Source organism: Lepisma saccharinum, chromosome 2 (genome assembly GCF_977018435.1).
Source record: "Lepisma saccharinum chromosome 2, izLepSacc3.1, whole genome shotgun sequence".
In the NCBI taxonomy this organism is placed as follows: domain Eukaryota; kingdom Metazoa; phylum Arthropoda; class Insecta; order Zygentoma; family Lepismatidae; genus Lepisma; species Lepisma saccharinum.
In genome coordinates this window covers 164,013,909-164,039,082 of record NC_139230.1, presented here as the reverse complement: position 1 = coordinate 164,039,082, position 25,174 = coordinate 164,013,909, and the positions used below count along the sequence as shown (strand labels likewise).

General features: G+C 38.0%; 1 protein-coding gene across 1 annotated transcript in view; it reads left to right on the top strand.

The window, feature by feature from the left end:
* Positions 1 to 229: 229 nt before the first annotated feature.
* The window catches only part of LOC145984164 (mesoderm induction early response protein 1-like), a 111,999-nt gene continuing 87,054 nt past the window's right edge, over positions 230 to 25,174 (top strand). The window contains exons 1-2 of the mRNA XM_083117650.1: positions 230 to 291; positions 21,996 to 22,054. The gene's annotated coding sequence lies outside the window, so the exon portion shown is untranslated. The remainder of the gene's footprint in view (positions 292 to 21,995; positions 22,055 to 25,174) is intronic.

Here is a 25,174-nt window from a genome sequence, read left to right as displayed (position 1 = left end):
TACATGTTGCCTTATTGGAAATGTTTGTTTACTTATGTTTACTTTCACGAAATATTTCTCCTTGTTTCGAAATTATATTATATATTTGATTGCATCTCCATAATTTTATGTGAATAACTAAATGAAAATAAATATGAATATACCACACATTTGTGGTCTTAAGTCATAGACTTCAGAACTAGAAACTGTGTTGAGCTGAAATGGTTCCTGGAAAATTCGTCATGAGTCATGCTAATCTTTGGCGGAAAACAGCGTCGTCCTCATCCCATAATATACGCCAAAATGGAGGCGGTGAGTTTTGTGGTATTTTGTAAACTTTGTACTTAATCTTTCTTTAATTCGAAAACTGAATGATAATTTTTTGAAAAGTATAGAGATGTACAATAGGTAATCCTTATGTTTACACCAAATAACGTTCACTGAATAATAAATAAAAACCGGATATGTTGTTTTTGTTTTTTTGCGTACAAGTTCGTTTTGTGGCTTTGTCGGTGACAATGGAATATATGTTTATTTTATTTTAAATCGCGAAGGGGACATTTAGTGAACGTAGCTTTGGTGTAGAAAAAATATAATATGAATTATGAAAGAATAACAGGAGATTTTTCTTGTGCGTGAAATGTCAGAGCATGTCCAAAGAAGTGATTGTAAACAATGAACTCCCCCTTCTCGGCTAACAGACGTTACTTTTTGAAGCAAGATGCAATGATTATATTCTTTCCGAAGCTTGATTCAAGCATAAAATAATAGGTGGTAGACGATTAATCATCACAAGCGTTAACATTAGTCCGTTTTGGCAAATGTTTATTTTTTTTTGTCGAAGTGTTATCTTACGAAATGTAACGAAACGAACTTTAATATTGTCCAGGTTGTGGATTGCGCGAAAAATAATGTTATAATAAATTTGTAAACTACTGGAAGGTTAATACATGTAATGCCAGCTCCGCATCCTTACGAATGAAAAACTCTCTACATATATCCAATATTTAATTTGGGTATTATATATATATGTTCTTTGAAGGCTGTGTTAGGGTTTCGGACATTTATTTATTTGTTAACAAATATTACCGATTTTTGAAGATTACCTGCGTTAATGGAATTGTACAAAGTACATCGGGGTTTATTTTTCATTTTCAGAATTTGTAAAGGCAGGCATAACTGCACGATTCGATGTAAGCATTACATCTGATTTGCCCCCGTACTTTTTATTTAGTGCAAGGCTTTCACTTCCGAGTAGTGGTTCAACGATGAATCTACTGGTTGCTGCATGTTATTCGAGGAAATCAAGCCTTGTTAATGCACCCAGTCTATGTTGTATGCCTGCATAGTGAAATACATTTTTCTTGTAGAAAAATCCTCTTGTCTAATGTATGCATGCATTTCACAGCAGTCAACTATTTGTTGACTATTGCTGGAAATCGACTAGTGCTGCCATCCACGCAAGCATGTGTTTGAGAATTATATTCAGATTTGTGATTTTTGAATGAAATTTTTGTATGTGTGTAGGTTAGGCAGGTTTACTTATGCTACCTTAGTATTTCTCCACGTTATCTTCTGTTTTTACGTGTATACACCTTTTTACCTTAGTATTTCCCCACTTTTTGCTTCTCTACATGTATACATTATTTATAAGACAGAAATATTGTTCACTTCGAAATTGTGTAAGTTAGTAGATGAGGCAGGTTAGGTTAGATTTGAACAGTCCCCTTTTTTCTATACATGTATGTAATGTCTTTTTCTGCCAATATGCTTTTCTAGTGGCTAAATTTATGTGATAAACAACTTGTGCAACCTATTTTTTAGTACTAAGATTCACAAATGCTCCTTCTCCAAGGCTGAATACTGACATGTTCACTTTATACAAATTTCATCTCATACACCATGTTAAAATGAATCGAAGTCAGGTAAATGCATCTTTATCTGGTAACAGTAGTATAAGCCGGAGACACATTAAACTCGTTTGTTTTCAAATAAAAATCATTGCTACTTACCTCATATGCATAGCGGAAGATTTTTCAAGCTGGGGATCACTTTTTTCCCCATGAAAAGAGCGTTATTTTTAACATTATAATCATTTATTGGTCGTTGCTAATTCGGCGGGCAAATTTTGACTCACGTTGTCTTTCGTCAGCTGATATGCAGTATCGTCAGCTGATGTGCAGTGTTTCCAAACTTATGAACCGATAAATGCCGCACAAACTATTCACAAAAGGTTTTTAAGCGAAAATTGAGGCTAGACTCTACTTTACGTCCTTATGTGCATGGTGATTGCTTCTTTGCGTTCGCGGTGCGCGATCGTGGTGCGGCATCCGGCATCTCTTCGGGTAAGTACCTTTTTCTTTTTACACTTTCTGTTCACGATAGCCCCACTATCCATTCACGGGGTCGAGGTATGCCTATGAGGTTAGGTTAGGCCTGTTAGGTTAGGTTCCATTAGCACTCATTTCACCCCTAAATATGTGCTTCATCATCTAAAAAATTCCCCATTACGTTCAATTGCGCATATCCGGACAACATCGGTTTTTCTCGATTTACTCCTTCAGGAAATTTTTGCTCGCTTTGGGATTTACGTTGTTGAATTCCTTATAAAATAAGCTTTACGTATTCCTTAGGAAAAGGACGTAAACTAGAGTCTTACCTTACATTGGGAGAAAAAAACCGCTCACACGTCATCTTGTCAAACTTCCGTGTGGTTTCTACACTGTGAGGGGGTTACATAACCGAACGCACGGAACATTTGATTCACGTAGTCGACGGTAATGGCGGCACGAGCTATCGTACAACGGAGATGCATGATTGACGAAAAATACCTTATTTACAGGCAAAATACGTTACACGATTCTAAGAAACAATTTCCCCGGCTTCAGAAAGTCCTCAAGAACGCAATTCCGTAAGTACTTTCTCGTCTTTTCTCCTGTAAATTTTAAGAAATCCGTCTCCGGCTTATACTACTGTTACCCTTTATCTTGCAAAGAAAGTGATCCAAATTTAATTTCTTGTAACAAAAACTGTTCTAAAGTTTTGCTTGTAATACACTCTCTTTGTGAGCCATATGTGGATATAACTTCAAGAAAGAAAACAAATAATTTTCTTTGTAGTCTAACCCAAATGTAAGATGTGTGTAATTTGTTAGGTGTTAAGCAAGCATTTCATTTAACATGTTTGACAAAACAATTCCAATAATTTACTCGGCCCAAGTTTCTTTTGTTTAATTGCTATTTCATCATGCTACACACACATTTTTTTGTGTGTTTTAATTTTTTTTCATCTCTGTTAACACATGCTTGGGAGGTTTAGTGTTTATTTATGGCATGTTTGCTTGAGAATGGTTTTTCAATCCTGTGTACTCCTACATAATACTTTTCTTGTCACCAGCCATTTGTTTATTGCTGCTGCCATCTAGGTCATGTGGGGTGCAGAGGGATTTTCTGAATTGGTCCGCTTCCCATGCGATGAGCTATTTTGTAGTTTCTAATTGCCAAAAACACACCTAAATGCTTTCATAGTTAGGTGGTTCAGGTTAAGAGCTCTTAGCATTAAAATTATGTCCCTAAGGGCCAGTTTTTTAATGTACAGTTAAGGTTCATGTTAGCACATAACTGGAAGTTTGTGAAAATTTCAGTTTTATGTACTGGAACTCTGGTGACGATTATCTTTACTGCTACTACTTCTTGCAGTTACCAGCCTAACTGGAAGTTACGAAGCAACATAGCAGCTATCGAAGTTCCACACTCACAAATTTCACAATCAGATTAAACAAGATATGATTCATAAAAATGTTATATTGGTACAGAATTGGCAGAGCTTACCAATGTCCATGCAAATATGGAAATTAAGCAGCGTAATTGCTAGAATTTGCTTGGTGAGCTCGTGTTGGAGAATTTGTGACTAGGATATCTGGTCTACCAGGCGGAATAATCTCAAAACGGTAATTTGGTGCAATAGTTAGCGGAGCGCGATGTATTTTGTAGTTTGAGTCCTGGTCATGGATCTTTTTTTTTTTTTTGTCAATTATTTATTGCGTGTGTTGCCTCCAATTTGTGCTTTATTGTTGAACAATGATCTCGGAGAAATAATCCGTAAATTTTAAAATTAGTTTTACTCGTACCTTCATATTTTTAGAACTTGACCTACAAAGCATGCTTACAAAAATGTTCTTTCTTCGCTCAACAAACATGCGTGGAGAGAGGTACAAAGCATGCAGTCAAATGTACAATATCTACATTTTAATAGTTTTTATATAAACAGACAGGTATTATAATGTTTCGACTTAGAGTTCTTTACGCTTCTCCTACAAGAAAGTATCTGCGCTTGCGCCTCATAACAGCATTTCCCCCACATGGAATTGACCTTTTAGAAAGCCAAATCTGTAGTGCTTGCTTTTGTTAATTTATTTCGTAATCATGTGGAATGGATAGAGCCATTGTTCTAATTGTTTCCTATGCAATAACGTACTTTTGAACGGGGCATGCTTGTAGTTCTATATTTAAATACCAGGCTGTGTGCCAATCGACGTGGTTTGAAACTATTACCATATTGGCCCGAATATAAGCCACACCCTAAAATTTGAAGGAGCAAAAAGAAAAAAGATAATACCCGAATATAAGCCAAGGGAAGAAAAGAAAATACTGGTAACCAGTTTCGGATATTTGCCATGTTTTGGTCCCCTGAAAAATCTTCTCGTTGAAAGTGCATTTTTCAGTTTTGGCTCAGCAGCAACCCAACGTTGCACATTAGATTTGTCAAGTCCATATTTCCGTCCGGCCTCTCTGTTGCTTGTTGCTTTAGCGTAACAAACAACTGCAAGTTTGAAACTTGCATCGTAAATACGCCTTATTGCCAGGCTTCATGATGCTTTCTTCTCCACACGATCGTTCATATTGGCGACAAACCTGTAGATCCACTTCAGTAGAAATGAATACCTGTATAAGCTTAGAGAAGAACGAACACAATCTTAATAAAATCAAAGCGTACGTTATCAAGATTGCCAACAGTTTTTACAATGCCCAGTTAGAAACAACAATGCTATTGTTCCAGTTAGAAACAACAATTCTATTGTTGGATAGCATTATGGTATTTACAATGCGGCCAGTTTCTACAATGCTATTGTTGCATTATCATTATTTCAAATGAGAAATAAGCACATTTTTAACAGCATATGATTTGACGAAATGTCATAATTTTTTAAGGTTGCGAATATAAGACGCATCCTAATTTTTCACAACTGTAATTTGGATAAAATGTGCGGCTCATATTCAGGCCAATACGTTATTTGAAACTCATATGCTAATAGATGGCATGCAGATCGTTTCCCTATTTTTCCACACTTCAGCAGGGCCTCCCCGATGACGCAGTGGTTGCGTCGTTGCCTTGTAATCAAGGGGTCCCGGGTTCGATACCCGGTGGAGACACACAGTGGTTCGGAACCCACTTTAAACTGTAGGTCCAGTCCCGATTAGCCTTACTGTGCATAAAGTGGACTTAAAACACCAAATCAATCAATAAATCCACACTTCAGCATTACCGACATACTATTTTGGAGTACAAACTTACTAACTGCTGGCATGGTTGCCTATGTTTGCTGCGGTCGGAAGAAAACCAATAAAACCGACTCCCATGTTCCTCCAGCAATGCTTGACAAAATGTAACAAAATGGATTTCATTTCATTCATTGTGTAAACTAACTATTGCGTTCACAAACGATGTGCTTTAATGTTGGATATTAGTTCAAATATAAGCAGCAAAGTTAAAGATAAAAGACTAATGCCTGGCAACACTAGATCCGGCAGCACCCGCAAAGCTGGGCACATGCATCCCAGTTGCCTGTAATGTTAAAGCATACGCATAATACTTTGCGTTGTGCGTTGTGATTTACAAAATTTTTTGGACCTTTTCCTTTCACTGAGTTGCCTGATATGCTCTTCAAAATGTGCATAAATATCTTGACCATGATAATAAGTAATATTCTCGAAAGTAAATTATTTGCATTTGCAAATTCTGTCCTACTCATTTCCTACGAATGATTTTTTAGTGCAAGAAAAGGAATAATAAGAATAAAAATATGACACTCGGCGGAATAAAATCTACAGCTTATTGCAAAGTATGATTGCATGAGTAACGCAACCACAGTGGGGTCAGTGGGCATTGCCTCCTTAACCATAGATTGAAATAAATTATCTGGAGATCAGGCAAGAGGGGGGAAAACAATGAAGTAAGAAGTAGGACTAACAAAAAAATCTAAGAGTAGCCTCGCTAAAGAAGATATTAAAGATGGAATTAGTTATTAGTTTTATGGGAAACTGATGCCGAATATAGACTGTCATCTTGAAATCATACGACTGTCTTTTTCATAGGACTAAGTGCAACTTGATTTGCTTCCGTCACTGAATGAAAGCAAACTCATACAGGCACAAGCTTCGAATATTATACAAGCATTTTTATCTTTCTCTTCATCGTTTTAATTATATATGATATCTACTATTTCTTATATAATTTCTACGTATGTGGTAGTTTCATATTTGCATATTTCATTTTTTATTACAATTTTCTGCTTTTAAATAAAATTGTGTATGAATGCTTACTTGGAATTCAAAATTTACACCAATAAGTCTGCCTAAATTATCAATTTTAACCTAAAATTTGGTAATTTGCTTTTGCTTGCTATGCATGTGCCTTTTATGTTTCTATGAGTCACTACAAAATGAAAAATATATATAGTTACAATTTTGTAGCTCATTTTGATGACAACAGAATTTCTATATATTACAATGAAAATATTTGTCCTTATTAAAATAATGATCTTTACCTTTTTCCAAAAATAGATTAAAAAATGTCCTTACTTGCTCCGCTTGCAAAGCATGTTTTTGTGATCTAATTTTCCCTAAATAATGGTAATAAAAACACTAATAACAATGGTAATAATAATAATAATAGAATGTACGTGCATATAGCATGGACAGGGTCCCACACATTCTTGATCTCTGCCATTTTGGAGGTGATGTCATCAGCACCAATCTCTGGCCACCTATCCCCCCCTCTCCATGGTTGCTCCCAGGTACACATTGATTTGAGGCTGGATGAGCCTCGGGTCCACTTTATGGGGGTAAAAGGCAGGGAAAATTCCATGCCCCTGGAATCGAACCCGGGTGTCCCACATGGCAGACAGACACTCTACCGACTACAGTAATAATTTACATAATGTACATTACTTAAATTTGTACTGACAAGCGATTATGGCCACAAATTTATCATTGGATTTTAAAAAATCATGAGGATTTTTCAAATGTACACGTAAATATTACGTCGTTCGGAAAGTAAGTTCCATCATGCAATAAAACGAAAAATATAAATAGTAATATCATGACCTTTATAAGGGTGAGAATATATACATGGTACAACATTCACACATAATTGCCATAAGAATTGAAGCACGCATGACAGCGAGATACCAAGTTCATAGAACGTTTCCACCTGAATGGAGAACCATTGGGAAACTGCACGTTTCAGTTCTTCATCAGTACCATGTTTTCCAGCAATTAATGCCTTAGGGTGGAGGAACAAATGAAAATCAGATGGGGGAAGATCATTACTGTAAGGGTGTGTGGTAGTTTTTCCCAATGGAAGGTCGTCGTTCCTGAGTTGCATTTGCCACATGCGGACGAGCATTGTCGTGGAGGAGAATGACACCCCGACTGAGCATGCCACGTCGTTTGTTTTGTATTGCACGATACAGGTTTTGAAGTGTCACACAATAGGTTTCGGCATTGATGTGCTGTCCATGCTCTATAAATTCCACAAACAATACTCCATGCCTATCCCAAAACACAGTGCACATGATTTTTTTTGTTCGTAAGCTTTGATTTTGGTTGCGTTTTTCGCGGTGACGTGGAGTGTCTCCACTCCATGGCGCTTTGTTTCTGTTCTGGGATTTCATGCAAGACCCATGTCTCATCTCCAGTCACAATCCGATCCAACAACTCTTCCCCCTCCTCACTATACAGTTTCAGAAACTCTAATGCACTTCCCATTCTTTCCTTTTTGGCATTTTCGGAGACCTGGTGAGGTACCCAACGGTTACACAATTTGCGAAATTTCAAATTCACTGTTACAATTTCATACAGCACAGTTCTGGAGATTTGTGGAAACTCTAATGACAGCTCAGACAAAGTGAATCGTCTGTTCTCCCTAATCTGCTCTTCCACTAAACGAACCAAATTGGGATTCACAACAGACGGTCCACCACTTCGTTCTTCATCATGAACACTAACCCGTCTACCACGAAACTGTCTCACCCATCTTCTTACCATTGAAGCACTCATTATTCCTTCTCCATACACCTCACAAATCTGACGGTGGATCTCCGCAGCTGGAACATTACGTGCATCCAGAAAACGGATCACGGACCACACCTCACATGTGGCGGGAGTTTGGATTGTCCGAAACATAACAACAAAGCACTACTCTCCTGACCAACTTGCCTCAGACTGATGTCTGCACTTCATCAAGGTTGTGGCTACACAAGGCGCATGCACATTCACACTGCCCCGCTTGCAGTGCCACAGTATTCATCAGTGGAACTTACTTTACGAACGACATAATAATACAAGTCTATAAAACAGTTCTGTCCTGGTTGTCAAATATGAGATCTATATTGTGAAATAACACTATATTCATACAAATGATTACAATTCTGTAACAATAGAGCTTTACAATCATCTGAAATGTACATGTTATGAATGGACAATCTTGAATATTTTCTTATGAAAAAATCTTGTTGTGTCAAGTTGTAAACCAGGCGTTTCACATCATCACAAACAATAAATCACACCATGACAACTGTTTGATACATCTCGTTTAGTCGATTTGTGAAATATAAAATATCACTGTACACTTCTGGATGTGATATTTATTAATTTCTTGAGGACATTATATGACAGTGATAAACAAGTAAGGCAAAATGATTTAAATAAATACCCCAGTGGACGGATATTTATAATGTTAAAAGAACGTGAGGATATCTCTAACAGATTTCATGTTATTGACAATCAAAAAAATTAAGTGCTGTGTGACTTTCAGAACATTCTGTTCTGTGTAAGAATATATGAAGGAAACTTATCTTTCTGGGTCTTTTGGGAAGCGGAAGAAACTTATATATTTTCCGTGTTCATCTTCTCCCATTGTTCTTGCAATTTATTGCAGAATAACAAGTACACTCTCTTCTTGGCATTGTGCAGTAAACATGCCCAACATTGGGGAAAACTGCATCTGCTAGGCGCTGTTACTCAAACAGTCCGGGCCACCAATCACGTTGCTCACCGTGCGAGGGACACGTAGATCAAAGGAACCGACGCTTCTGTATCACTCTATATGCTCTCTGGTCTGGGTAGTTGTTTTTCATTTTGTTTCTGCTGTAAATTACAATTTGAAATCAACACAAATATATTGTATTTATATGGCTGCTTGTCCAACATAATTTATTACCACACTGCTGTACAAATATACATTATTCTTTGTTGTATAACAGCGATTAAATACATACAGATGAGAATGTTGTTCTACATCTCCTTTCCTTTCTCACAAGCATTCTGTATGTTGATGCTTGTTTTTGAAAATTGATTTCAATAGCAGGTGATCTGATTGGTTGACAGTTGGCAATGAAAGGCTTTATTTAGAAGGTTTCCTGGTAACAGCTTTGAATGTTTAATGATTCTTCACAAGTTTTATTGGAATATTAGGAAGTTCTTTAGAATACTGGAAACTATTGTCGGAGTAGTTTCAAAGCGTGGAGGTACTTATTAGCACAGCTAAGAGCTTCACTAAGTATTACTTACTGGAGAAATTATGATTTAAAATGTGGCTTGCGCTAGCAGGCATTCTTGGTTTCCGTAGACTTTAACATGAAATTTTGCAGATTTTCATGTGAGGCTCGTATGGGTTTTGTGATCAGGTGTTATTTTAATGCTAATAGCCCTAAATCTGACCTGCCTAACCTTAAAAACGAAAACATTTAGTGACAAACTATCCCTTGTCACCCCATACACATTTAGCAAATGACAAGAGCTGGTCATACAGGGTGGCGACAGACCTGGAAAACCTGGAAAACCGGGAAAAGTCAGGGAATTTGAGGTGTCAAAAAAAGTCAGGGAAATGTCAGGGAATTTCTTCTTCATTGACTTTTTTTTATTTATTTATTTAAAGATATCGTTATGGAACTCTGCACTTGAACAGGAAATCTCGTTCGTAAGTTTCGGCCTCAACTTTTAGGCCCCTTTTATGCGCAACACAACCACGGCGCCAGAAACCAGTGATGGCAGGAGGAGAGAGAGAGAGAGAAATTTCTCTCGCCCGAGCTTCTCGGCGGGAATTTTAAATTCGAACACTCTTTGGAGGAAAATTGTTATAACTCGGGCACTATGGGATCAATCTACTTCGGGTAAGTTTTGTTTTTCAGCTAAAACATCATACCATGCAACCGTGTACAATTCAGAACGCCGAACCGAGAAAGGGAGGTTTGGGGGGCACGACCCCCGAATTTCAATGGGGAAAAAAATTGGAGTTTGCCCCCTCTTCTCCCACTATTTTGAGGAGAAGGCGCGAACTTTAGTATTCTTTTCCAAGAATGGACATTTCACAAGAGAATGAAACATGTTTCATGTTCTTGGGTGCCATACAAGTTGAATAATAAGCCAAAATGTGTTGTTGTTTTTTTTTTACGAAAAATAGGTAATTTGCGTTTTTGGAGGAAAATTGTTATAACTCTGGCACTATGGGAGAAATCTACTTCGGATAAGTTTTGTTTTGCAGCTAAAACATCAGAGCATGTAACCGTGTACAATAAAGAACGCCGGACCGAGGAATGGGGGGGCACGACCCCAGAATTTCAATGAGAATAAAACATAAAAATCTGGAATTTTGCCCCTCTTCGCCTGCTATTTTGGGGAGAAATTGCAAACCTTAGTATTCTTTTCAAAGAATGGACGTTTTCAAAGAGAATGAAACATGTTTTATGTTCTTGGGTGCCATACAAGTTGAATAATAAGCCAAAATGTGAAACTCTGTTTTTTACGAAAAAAGGTAATTTGCATATTGCTCAGAATATAGTTATAACTCTGGTACTATGGGAGCAATCTACTTCGGATAAGTTTTGTTTTGCAGCTAAAATATCATACCATGCAACCGTGTACAATTCAGAACGTCGAACCGAGGAAGGGGGGTTTGGGGGGCGCAACCCCCAAATTTCAATTAAAAAACAAATAAAATCGGGAGTTTGCCTCCTCTTCTCCCGCTATTTGGGACGAAGGCGCGAAATTTAGTATTCTTTTCAAAGAATGGACATTTCTCAAGAGAATGAAACATGCGTCATGTTCTTGGGTGCCATACAAGTTGAATAATAAGCCAAAATTTGATTTTTGTATTTTTTTTTACGAAAAATAGGTAATTTGCATTTTTGGAGGGAAATTGTTATAACTCAGGCACTATGGAAGCAATCTACTTCGGATAAGTTTTGTTTTGCAGCTAGAACACCATAGCATGCAACCATGTACAACTCAGGACGCCGAACCGAGGAAGGGGGTTTGGGGGCGCAACCACCGAATTTCAATGAAAAAACAAACATAAAAATCTGGAGTTTGCCCCCCTCTTCTCCCGCTATTTTGGGGAGAAGGGGCAAACCTTAGCATTCTCTTCAAAGAATGGACGTTTCCAAAGAGATTGAAACATGTTTCATGTTCCTGGGTGCCATACAAGTTGAATAATGAGCCAAAATGTGAAACTCTGTTCGGAAATGTGGCATGGATATGTTGCGGAGAGGGGAGAGGTTGGTCATCAATATGAATTTTCCAGGCTTGCGCCAGACCTGTGTCAGATCCAAAAAGCACATTCATTTCGTAATCAGCACCATGATACCATATGGTATCATCGGGCCAGTACGACCTTACTCTGATGATACCATATGGTATCATCGGGGGAGTAAATGTTAAGCCTCTAAATATTATGTGGAAAATGCATTGAATTATAATTTTCTCTTGTCCGTATGGGAGTAGTAAGGGGACTTGTCAACAGATGGAGGGGATAAGAGCGGGTGGCGCCGTCCGATACCTGTCGGACGTCGTAGTAATGCATTTTGTTGGGCAAACTGAAAAAACATGGAAACAAATAGGTTCGATTGATACATACGATTTTTGTCGAATATTGCCACCCGACAAATTATCTCACTACAACATGAGACAGAAATTGCATGGACTGCAACATCCAACAAAAATCGCATGCTTAAACAAGAAGAGCTTTAGACTGCAAATATGCTGCTGATTTTATTACTCTTCTGGCTCACTTCACCTTATTTAATGTAGCAGTGCTTACGAAGGTTTTCTTTCATCATCCTGACGTATTACTGGTTTCGCACAAGTTAACATACGTTTACAATGACATTGCACTATTATTAGATATGAAGAAGAATCTAACCAAACGGGATATATGTATATTGAATACTATCATGAAAAAGTGAAACATAAATCTGCATTGATGAACGTTATAAAAATTGCAAGTGCATGCTCCCAACCTCAAATTTACTGCAACAGTAGTATTGCAGTGAAATTAACGCCACTCTCTGTCCTGTCTGTTTAAACTCGTGAGAGATGGTCATTAATCTGTCACTGAGTAAGGTTACGAGGCTCACTATTTATATTTTGAGCCTAACAATGAAAAAACAGGAATTTGGCATTGAAAACTGCTTTGTTGTTTTCGAAGTATTCTCCTTTATGGTCAATACACTTTTGCATTCCTTCGAACCATTTGTCAAAGCAGTTTTTCCAATCTTCTTGAGACACCTCCATAATATGGTTTTTGAACGCATCAACGGCGTCTTCCGCCGACTAAAATCGTTGTCCACGCAATTTATTCTTGACATTCGGGAACAAGAAGAAGTCCTTGGGTGCCAAATCAGGAGTGTACGGCGGATGACCCATCAATTCGATTTTTTGACTGTTCATAAAGTCGGTTGTTAGACGAGATGTGTGACAGCTGGCATTGTCTTGATGAAGAATGATCCGACGGCGTTTGTTTGCTTTCCGTATTTGACCGAAGACCTCTGGCAAACAAATTGTTGTGTACCATTCAGAGTTGACCGTTCTACGTTCCTCTAAAGGCACAGTTGCCACATGACCAGTTTTCCCTAAAAAAAAAAAAAAAAAAAAAAAAAAACACAGGCGACCATTTGTTTCAATGTGCTTCGAGCGCGAACAACTTTTGTTGGATTGGGTTCATCTTGAAACACCCATACAGTCGACTGCTGTTTACGTTCCGACTCATATGCATTTATCCATGATTCGTCACCTGTTACAATCTTATATACGTCTTTTGAAGCACCACGATTGTATTTATTGAGCATTTGTTTGCACCAATTGACGCGAGCGTCTTTTTGAGTTTTTGTCAAATTGTGTGGGATCCAACGAGAACATACCTTTCTCACAGCTAAATGATCATGTAATATTTTATATATGCTGGTGAAACTAATGCCTATGGTTGCCTCAATCTCACAGTATGTCACATGACGATCTTGCAGTATTAGGTTTTGCACAGCATCAATGTTTTCTTGAACAACAACTGATTTTGGACGATCTTCGCGAATCTCGTCGGTGAGCGAATGGCGGCCACGATTAAATTCGTTATACCAGCGTTTCACAGTGGCAAAGGATGGGGCTTCATCGCCAAATGTGGAAGTAAGTTGATCGATGCACTCTTGTCTTGATAATCCACGTCGAAAATCGTAAAAAATCATCGCACGAAAATGTTCACGAGTTAATTCCATTTTATTGATGTCGCGCAATCTCCAAGGCAACATAAACAACACAAATGAAGCTATTGACAAAACATTTGAAGTACGTTATGGTCAATAATGCCAGACGATTCGGTGCAAACGTCAAATCGCACCTAACTTCAATCAGTGTTGCCAAGGCTCAAAATATAAATAGTGACCCTCGTAATGTCCAATATTATGAAATAAAATACTAATAATAAATACGTAAATATTTTAATATCATATTTACTCGAATCATTCAATCATAAAAGCAAATCACTTTCTTCAAGAATTTACTTTTCTCTGCCAGCCCTGCAAAATTATCACTTTCCATCTACTGATTTATACGAGGGGTGGCCAGAAAGTAATTTCCAATTAGTAGGGACATTGATTTTTTGCAAACGCGAAAACCGTGAAAAATGGTAATTGCTGCGAAGCTATGTTTAGGAATGTGCAGTGATGTCTGGACACATTTTTCGCCCATTCGAAATATCGAAATAATGCGAATTTGGCATAAAATGCGAATTGTTGGCGTTTTTAGCGATTTTCTTTAAAGAAATGTTCTAAAACAACGAAAAATTCCATGAAATCCAACATTCTTGCCTTTTCTACACCCTGTTTGTGTACATAGAACATGCAAGTTTTTCAACATTTTACTCAATAGAACATGAAAGTTTTCCAACATTTTACTCAAGAGTAAACTATAGAGTTATACGTACATGGAATAATTCCGACAGCCACATTAACTTCTATCAAAACCATTTGCATCACAGAGCAAAGTGACAGGCTTCTAACAGGAGATCGAGTGCGTATCTACCGTCACACGGGAGCCACATCTTTGTATTTGTCGCACGGGATATGTTTTGAATTACCAAGCTAAGTGCGCACCATCGGCATTTGTCGAGCGAGTAATAATGGAGCTCAGTCGTTAGGCGTCTGACTACTATGCGAGAGACCCGGTGTCGATCCCCTGCAGGGGAGAACCGGAATGTTTTCCACCTATTCAAACTGCTCTGGCGCCCACCCAGCATCATATGAAGCTGGTACATTGAGGAAACTTTGAGGGATAAAGGTAGCCAGGAGCGTGGTGCTGATCACATCACCCCCACCTTCAGCCTTGACCAAGAAAGTGTGGGGCCCTAACTCCACACCCCTATACACATTCATGGAAAAGTGCAGGGGAGCACTTTACTTTTACTTCCTCAAAAATCTGTTCCAACATAACAAACTGTCACGAAAATACGTAGACCATGTGACCTACAATTTAAAATAATAGTTTAAAAGCACAATGGCGTATTAAGTTTTGGTATATTTGTCAGATAAATGTTCTAAAACAAAAACGCGAATTTTGGGAAACTTAACACTAACAAGTCAAAATAAGATAATGCGATTTTTTGGTGTCATAATATATTGGTATCTGTCACGTGAGATTGATTGATTTTACTTTTTGAGTGCGTCGCCACTTATGGTCACTATGCACCCTTCAGTATATACGGGGAAAATTCCATTTTCTAAAATCCTTACCTTAAAATTAAAAAAGGGGTATGGAAAATAACTTTTCCAAAATAACTTTCAAGATATCAAACTCTCACGAAGAGGCGTAAGCCATGTGACTTACAATTTGAAACAGTAGTTTAAAAACACCATGAAGGTATAATTTCAGATATTTGCCAGAAAATGCTCGAAAATGAAAATGTGAATTTTGGGAAAAATAACACCGTATAGTAAAAAATAAAAAAAATAAGAAAATAAACCAATTTGAAAAAAAAATAAAATATCAAGGTCCCTATCGATTAGGCATAAATGAAACAAGAATATCAGTTGTAATTTATTGCATTATTAACAGTGAGTTCTAACCTAATTTTCGGCATAATCACCATCGTTGTTCTGGCATTTGTCGTAGCAAGGCACTAAATTTTGTATGCCCATGGCATATGTGTCTGACAGCAAAGACTGGAACTATCTCTACCGCAGTGTAGCTGTCAAAACCTTGTCCTGCCAGAAACCTCTTTAGTTAAACAAGGAGATGAAAGTCTTTACATGCAAGGCCAGGGCTGTACAGGGAGTGGTCCAAGATCTCTCACCTGAAGTAATGCAAAATGCCCGTGTGTACTCAGATGTATCTGGTTGTGCACATTCGATTGGCCTTCCGTGAATTTTCTGCACCATCGTCTGACCATACTATCACTCACGACGTGCGATCTGCACACCTCACACGATTGCTGGTGGCTCTGTGCCAAATCTGATTACTGCACGTAGGCTACATCGCAGTCGGTGGGAGACTGTATGAGAGCTGCAATCTTTAACCTAGAACTGTCCTAAAACGGCTGCATTGCAACTGTACCAGATTACAGCTACATGCCACTTCTTCCTGCCTGCATGTGTGTGTGTCGCTCTCCGACCACTAGTGCTGCGTATAGGCACCATTGGAGTTTTTTTTCAGGATGCCCCTCGTATATGAACTTTCAGAAGCTTTTATTATTAGAGTGTTCCTGTTTTAATGTGTGGTTAGCTAAATCAGGTACCTATACAATGCATTTCTATAAATTCCTTGCGTTAAATTTCTAATACCTACATACCCTTTTCGTCAGCATTAATGGTATAACTGCATGTTGCCAGTTTCACAGTACTTCACTTGGCTATACTGTACTGAAGCAGAAATCCCATCGATAATGTAAGGAAATATGACACTTTATTTTGTTTGATTCAGTTGTTTCACTTATATGCAAGAGTTACGTTTTTTGCTTTACAGAGAAGAGAGAAGTAGCTTTATGCATTGAAAAATGAGTCCGCACTCATGGTTCTTGCAAGCAGAGGGTTCCAAACCTCAGTGGAAATATCAACATATAATACCGAGAATGTATAAGGAGACTGATACATTACAAATTGTATTAAATTGTAGCTTGTGAATTGTAATAATTTTCCAAATTCACTATTTTGCTTTTTGAGTTCAAATCATAGAGAATAGAGAAATTAAGTCAATTTCATAGAAGATAATATAGGTACTTAACAAAACCATACGTGGATCTGTACGAGTTTATTATTTCCATTTGCAAAAACATCGATTTAGTTTAGTTTGTAATTATCAGGGAAAAATGTAAATTTTGTCCTGGAAAACCTGGAAAAGTCAGGGAATTTCATTTCTGCTTGTTTGTAGCCACCCTGTCATATCAGAGACGACAGTAAACAAATAACTATTTGCAAACAAAGAATCTCATATAATTATATGGAAGGGAAAATCTTTCTCCAGAAAATACAATCATTAAGAGAGTTAGCCCCCATGGTGGAGTGGTTAGCACATCGGACTATGATGCCAGAGGTCACAGGCTTGAATCCCGGCCTCTGCATGGATGTGTGTGAGTGCCCATTCATCAAGTTCATCATGTCATCACTTATCCCCATCTTCGTAAATTAGCCAAAAGTGGCACAAAAAGCAAAGAAAAATAAAGCCAATCAATCATTAGGATGCCAAAGTATGTATTAAGAGGCATAGTAGGAACTGAACCATGTTAAAACTGCATTTGTGCCATGATTCGTTTGGTTTTAAACAAGCAGAACGTGGGCCACTTTCCTAATTAGAAATTCATGGACAATAATCATGAATGCAAGAAGCAACATGATGTGTGCTGCCTTTAACAATGGAATACAATGTATAGCCTTTCCTGGATGCAGAGTTGGAGGTAGCGATGTTCCAGCTGCTAACAATTGCAAATCACATTGCATTTGCCCTGTGTCGTCTGCAGTGAAAATGGCAGGGTGTGTTGTTCTGTTGAATACGGTGCCACTATTCGTGGATTATGATCGATGATGATGTAGGTGTGGATACCATTTTCCAAATAAAAGTGTGTGGTAAAGCACATGCATAGATCTAGAGATACAGTTGGGGGACATGTTATATTCCTAAATTGAGAGCTTTAGCTACAACAAACTCTCTGTGTTTACAATTTTCTCTCTCCGAAATACTCAGCATGGAGGAGTGGCATTGAGTGTAGAAAGGTTGTGGCAAATTTTATTTAAGGAAGGATCTATGCTTAAATTGAAAATTATTTTCGTATAGGAGTGCAAGTTCGACAGAACACTCAATTTTAATTTTGTGGCTGTGTGTGACCTTATCAGTTGTAAACTTTCTGGAGCCTGGATGTTCAGGCACTGAAAAGTATTAAAAATGGAAGGCAAAAAGGCAGCAAAAAAATTTAAAAAAAGTCAGTGTAGGTCGAAAAAAAACATTCGAGTTTCAGTAAGAAGCAGTGAAAATTGAAGAAGAGGCATTAAAAATTGAAGAGAAGGACTAAAATTCTTCTTAAATCTTTAAAAATGTATTTACAAATTAACCTAAAACTAGTAAATATTATTGAGCTGTTGTTACATAGGGTAAACAGTTTGGATTTTACTTTCAATATTTACGATGGCCATCAAAATGGCTCCTTTTAAAAATCTAATTCAGTTGCTTTTCATTCGCATGTGATGGATGCCTACGTCAATAAAAATCTGCTTGCTGCACAACAAAAATAAACACCACATACACTTAGTAGTATTTTTAATCTTACCTGGGCCAAAACAAAGAAATGAACACAAATACAAAAAAACACAGTAAAAGTTTTATCATACCCACTGCCTTCAAACGGGACCATTTGTAAAATATTAATGCTTCAATGAATGTTTTTTTTTCTTAATTTGCAGATTTAGCAACGATAAACGCAAATAAACACTCATCTCAAAGATATTGCAATAATAAAATTTAAGAAAATGCATTTCGGACACTTTAGTAATGCCAGTACGTATTTACTTGTTGCACATAACAACTAGGATTTTCTTCAAGTTGTCAGTCATGAATTACTGTCTTCTGTCAGACAGAACATTCTTCATAGCCGAAAAGGACCTTTCCACGTCAAGGGATGTTACAGGGGCGTATTTGAAGCATGCTGTCACGAATGGATCGATTTCAACCATGACAGTATTGTCGCCCGCTAGGATTTTGCCGATCTTCTCCATTTCCTCAAGAACAGAATTGTCACTACGAACACGCACACATTTCTCACTAACCAACTTGCCTTTAGGGCCAGGAACAGAAGTGATCGTGTTGACACATTCGTGGAAAGTAGCCAGAGCAGACACATTGGTTTCTCCTGATTTCTCTAGTTTAGTTATTGTTGGTGGCAGTATTGTATAATGGGCTGCAATAAATGACAAGTCACTTCGAACAGTTTCCGAATGTAGCAATTTTTTGACAACTCGTACAGCAGAGGATTCTTCTTCGGAGACACACAGAAAACCTTCAACCAATATTTCGAAATTCTCTGCGTAATAAACACATGCAGAAATCCACGTTCCCCACCTTGTCAGGATTGGCTGGGGAGGGAGAGAAATTCCTGGTGCCATGTTCTTAAATTTTTGGATTCTGGAGGGGGCCGTAATGAACACTTTCTTTCCACTGGAAATCAACTTGTCCATATCAGGAAATAAGTGTCGCACTTCCTCAGCAATTCTATGAAGACCGTGCACTATGTATGTGACATGCAGCATTGATGGGAATAAAACTTGAAGTGTTTTAGCAGCCTTCTTCATGCAGGGTGCTGCATCAGAGATGAACAGGATGACGTGCTGCATCAGAGATGAACAGGATGACGTTTTTGTGGGTTATTCCATCCGGCCACAGAAAATGCAAAGCATTTGTGAATATCTGGGCAATTGTGGTGCTGTTGACTCGTTCCATGTTTTCTGACGTTAGGAGAAAGAACTTGGGTGGTTCATCGTGCTCCATGGGCCAACAATTACGTTAGCGATGTGTCTTCCCGTGGCATCGGTGATCTTGTCTATGGAAATTTAGATCTTCTTCCCAAGTAGTTCAGCGCGAATACGGTCAACAACACTATTGTAACACACGTCAATGTAATTCTTTCTCAGCATGGACTCACTTGGTATTGTCTCTTTTGTATACTTGTGTAAGAAAACTCTCTAAGACTGATTTTCCACTTTCCACAGTGGTATACCTGAATCAATAAATGCTTTGCATAACTCCATTGAAAACTCGGATTTTCGGCTGTGATCTGTCAGAAGTTCTGGAAGCTGATGTATTTTCTTCTGTCCGATCTTCCTACTTGCATCTGATTTATGTTTCTCTGACAACACGTGTTGAGATATGAAATATTTCTTCCTGTGGTTCACAGCTTTCTCACACACTTTACACAGAAGAACCGATCCATCTGTAGAAAAGATGTCAGTTCCAAATTCAGACACATAGCGGTTTAACTTGCTTTTCAAAGGCACACTTTGTCTGGGAGGCATTTTAGCACAGTTCTGTACTCCAAATTACAGAAGAGAACTGGCAGTGAATTTCTGTTCAAGAAGGCGAATTCAAGAGAACAATCGCTTATCGCGACGCGATATCAAGTACGTTTGTTTTGCTTCAGCATGGTAGTCAGTAGCATTGTTGTTTTATGAGAAACCGATAATGAATGCAATCAATGTTGCCAAACTGCCTGGTATTGAATTGAAATCTGTAAATAAAAGGAATACATCGTCTAAGTTATTGTAATACCCTCTTCGTCCAATGCATTTTCAAATTCACTTCTTAAATTAATGGTGCATTTCTTGTTATCACGCTCCCTTGGAAAGTGTGTATTTCACACAGCAACAATTCATGCACAAGTTTTCAATTCAATACCAGGCAGTTTGGCAACATTGATTGCATTCATTATCGGTTTCTCATAAAACAACAATGCTACTGACTACCATGCTGAAGCAAAACAAACGTACTTGATATCGCGTCGCGATAAGCGATTGTTCTCTTGAATTCGCCTTCTTGAACAGAAATTCACTGCCAGTTCTCTTCTGTAATTTGGAGTACAGAACTGTGCTAAAATGCCTCCCAGACAAAGTGTGATGTTGATGTTATGATGTTATTTTTCTTCCAAAGAGAAACTGGAAACATACTTGAAGGGACATTCACAAATATCATCCCAGAGAAGTTAACACAGCACATTACGATGCCAGGAGTACCGGGTTCGAATCCCAGCCTGGCCATGGATGGTCTTTGTGAGCGTTTCTTCATCAATTTCATCATATCATCAGTCATCGCGATTAGCCAAAAGTGGCAGAAATACAAAGTTAAATAAACCAAACCAATCAACCAAATCCATATATCGGAGTCGAACCCGGAACATAGGCAGCGAGATTAAAAGTAGTCACTTAACATTTTCTTGGCCTCAAGCTGGACATGTAGTTGCATCGGCATGCTCACCCGTCGCCAAAAAAACTTTATGTAGTGAACAGTATCTGGGTTCAGTATATTTTTTTAACTGCAGTTTTTTGTTTGTTTGTGCATAATTATCCGTAGACAAATTACTGATTGTCCGAGAATATAGTGGCGGAATAGTTATTACTATTTAATTTAAGTCTATTGTATACACGACCTAAATACACGCATGGGCTAAATAATCAAATATGCAGGTAGCAGGTATATGCGTTGTATTCCACGCATCTTCATTCCGCCCCCCATCTTACAACTAGTAAACAACCTATGCAGATGACTATGTTGACAGCAGGTAGCACATGGATTCCTTGTGGCCTGAAGTAGCAATTGCTACCTCCCAACACCCAGGTAGCAAGTGCCTCCAGGGGGGCTTGCTACCCCATTGTGCTCCAATGTTGAGCGTTCCTGGATGCACCCAATGTGTTTTTCTTACTTTGTTTGCTTGTGTATAGAAACCTTTAGAATCTATGCCTACAATTAAGATAAATTATGTATATTATATCTTGGTTCATCAGCAAGTGTAGGAGAATAATAAAATTAGATCTGGCATACTTTTCAAATGAAGCACAGACATACTTTGTATTATCAGCAAAATAGTGAAAATAGCAAATTGCCCTTCACAATGCTGATTCACCTTTGGATTGTTCAGTGTTCCGGAGTTGAAACAAAAAGTTCTCTTCTCTATCATCAATGTAATTTCTTTCATTAAATAGAAATAATGTAAATGAAAATAGGGGTTATTAATTTCTGCTATTTCCTGTGCCACTTACTGTACCATCCCTTATAAATCTACATTTCAAATTTTTTCATGTGGAGTTCATTGGCCATATTTTTCATTTTTACATACTTATGTTCATGTACCCACCTACCCCTCTGCAAGTATATTTATGAATATAGATTATTTTAAATTTCTTCACATTGAGATTTGATGGATATTTCTTTTGTTTACAGGTTAGATTCAAGCATAATAGTCACTGAGGCCTCAGGTCATATTCTTCTGACAAATTTAGGTAAGTGTAAAATATGCTGTAAAATATGTTGTTCATGTGAAATTATTTTGTACATGATTTAAAAATTTATGCAAAGGTTGTTGTTTCGTGAATTTTACCATGTACAAGAAAGTAGTGTAGATATGTGATTTCGATGCACATGCCTAATAATTACTGCAAATTGTTTTTTGTATTTGTACATATGTGATTGACAACATAGCCATTTAGTTGTGGTTGCTGGAGTTACAGGCTGTTTTTATTTAAGTTTTCTGTGGATATTGCTGTCTTCTACTTGTTAATGGATGATTTATGTTTTTTACTGCTCAAGGAGATGAGTTTTGTGGAGTCAGATGTTGTTTATTATTTGCGTATTCAGAGGTAGTTAGGCTGCTTAGGTTTGGTTGTATTAGCATTCTGAATTTTGGATTTGTTTATGCGACAGTACAGCACATTCGGTTTAGCCTGAGTTCAGGGATGCACAAAGCGGGAAATGTTTGTCGTCTGCAGAAGAAGACGATGTCTCGTGATTCATAGGAGCAGGGTTGCAATTCGCTGAAGTTACAATTTTACTAGACATAAAACTGGCTAAGGTTATATGCTGTTGTCTTATTTAAAAAATCTAAAGTAGGATTTTGTCCTTCATTATCGTGAATTTCGTCAATTGTTCCAAGAATAACACACATGTCAAATTTGCCCACATCACTTTAAATTTTTCTTCTTCATGGTTTGTTAGGCATTCTATTTCCATCCCAGGTACTTGGTTGCGATCATTTTCATTTAAGATGCATTTCAAAGTACTTACTGACACACCAGTAGCTGCAAAAACATGCTTTTGCACTGGTTTAACATTCAACTCAGGACCACAGTCAGTTTTTTCTTCATAAACGTATGCACGTGCATTTCTACTCTTACTGTGAATCACTTTGCTTTCTCCAATATGCTTTCCAGTTTTCACCTCAGCTTCCATTGAATAAAAGCACCCTAAGGAACACAGGCCAACAATAACCCTGCTCATGGTAACACGATCTGCCCCTCTCTCCCCCTCCCTGGGAGAGGAAGAGGAGGAGAGGGAGGATGCCTCTTTCGCCGAGGACGGACAAAAAGAATCCTCTGTCATTATTTCCCTTGAACTGTCGCTTTTTTAAAAAAAAAAACTAAATGCCGACACCAGTAAGTACCGAACACCCCTTCCAATAAGCTCTGAAATCAGATTATGGATATAGGTACTTGTTAAGGTGGTTAGCAACTCTGCTCTCAGTAGAACTCTCACATCATCGCCCTGATGACAGGCTTCTGCGCAGCTGAAGTCCAGAGCTCAAGCTAAACTGAATGACCTGTACCTTCACTTTTGACTGCTGTGTGATGAGCTCCTTATTATATATGTAACACAGTTCCACACCATACAAACTTACTACATGCTTATATGAATGCATGTGAAAATTTTATTCCCTGCTTTACCTCCACGAGAAAGTGGAAATTTTTGCATTATTTAAGAATATTCTATTTGTTTTTAGTTTGTGCAGGGGTGTTACAGTGAATTAATGTGTGGTTTTATGTGGTACTATTTATCACGTCATTACATTGTTGTCAACTCCATGTGATATGAGTTACATGTGGGAAATTATGTATTAAGTATTGTTGTTTGAAGTTTAATTTATAAAATGGTATGGCTTTTGTACAACATAGTTTATGGAAAAGTGGGATATGTATTGGAAAGGAAGTTACATGTGGTTGCGTTATGTTTGTGATTTACATTGTATAGCACTCACGTGAGTTTCAACTATTGACTAGGGTGACCGTTTTGACCAGGATAGTCCCATTTCATAGACGTGTCCCGTTAATCCTGTCGATATTATTAAAAAAACACAATTTGTCCCATGTTTAATGATTGATTGATTGATTTAGTTTATTTTACTTCGCGTTTTGTGCCTCTTGGCTAATTTGCGAAGATGGGGATGAGTGATGAAACTGATGAATGGACATTCACAAACAAGCAAGCCCGACAGGGATTCGAACCCGGGACCCTTGGCATCACAGCGCGATGTGCTAACCACTCGGCCACAGGGTCGGGCTGTCCCATGTTTAAAAAGTTTAGGAGTTATCTTGAAAATCATGTCTAAATTTCATGCTAATAAAAATATATTGTATTGTTTTGTGTGTGTTCCGTTATTTGTAGAGCAGTGACTAAGCATGATCAAGAAGCGTACATGCAGTTTCAATACAGAATTACAACGAGAATTTAAAATTCCTCCATCCGTTGTGTCTCTGATATCAGGGGTAAGGTTTTCGGGGAGATTATAAATGATTGGTGAAAAATAAATCTGCTCTCAAGAAGATTGGGTCTTCTGATAAATACTGTACTTTTGGCACTTGTCAATTTCAGTGTAGGACTAACATCAAAGCTTGATCAGAAGGGACCAGAAATATTGTACCGATATTAGAATACCTTTTGACAATGTGAGATCATATTTCTAATAATAATAATAATAATATGTTATAACAATAATTTTATAATTAGGCCTAACTGATTTTCAAACAACTGATCTCCTTAGGATGTCATACGTACACTGATCACACTTCAATATTTCATTTATTTGTGGTTTCTGCATCGTGAAATAAATTTCAGGCTTTGTAAAACATGTCCAAAGAATTTCACCCTGCAACCATGTAGTCTAAAGTGCATATGATTTTCTTGCATATGTGACATTGGTTTTCTTGCATATGTGATTAATTTATTTGCCAAGAAATGTGGTGTGATTTAAAGGTATAAAAAAAGTGAAAAAAAAGGTAAAGTGTTCCCCTGTGCATAGCACCACGCCATGAAGGCGTATAGGGGGTGTGGGGGTAACGCCCCACACTTTCTTGATCCGGTCGTGAGTGGGGGTGATGTGATCAGCATCACACCCCTGACCGCCTTTACCCCCCAGGGTTTCCCCCAGGTACCCATGTTATTCGACGCTGGGTAGGCGCCGGGGCCGCTTCCACCGTTAGAAAAGTTCCCGGATTTGAACCGGCCGGGGATCGAACCCGGGACCTTTAGCATGGTAGTCAGACGCGTTACCGACTAAGCCACCGCGGCCACGATAAAGGTATTGGTAATTTTATTTCGTTAGGTTTGGAATGTTGGGTTTGATGTTGATA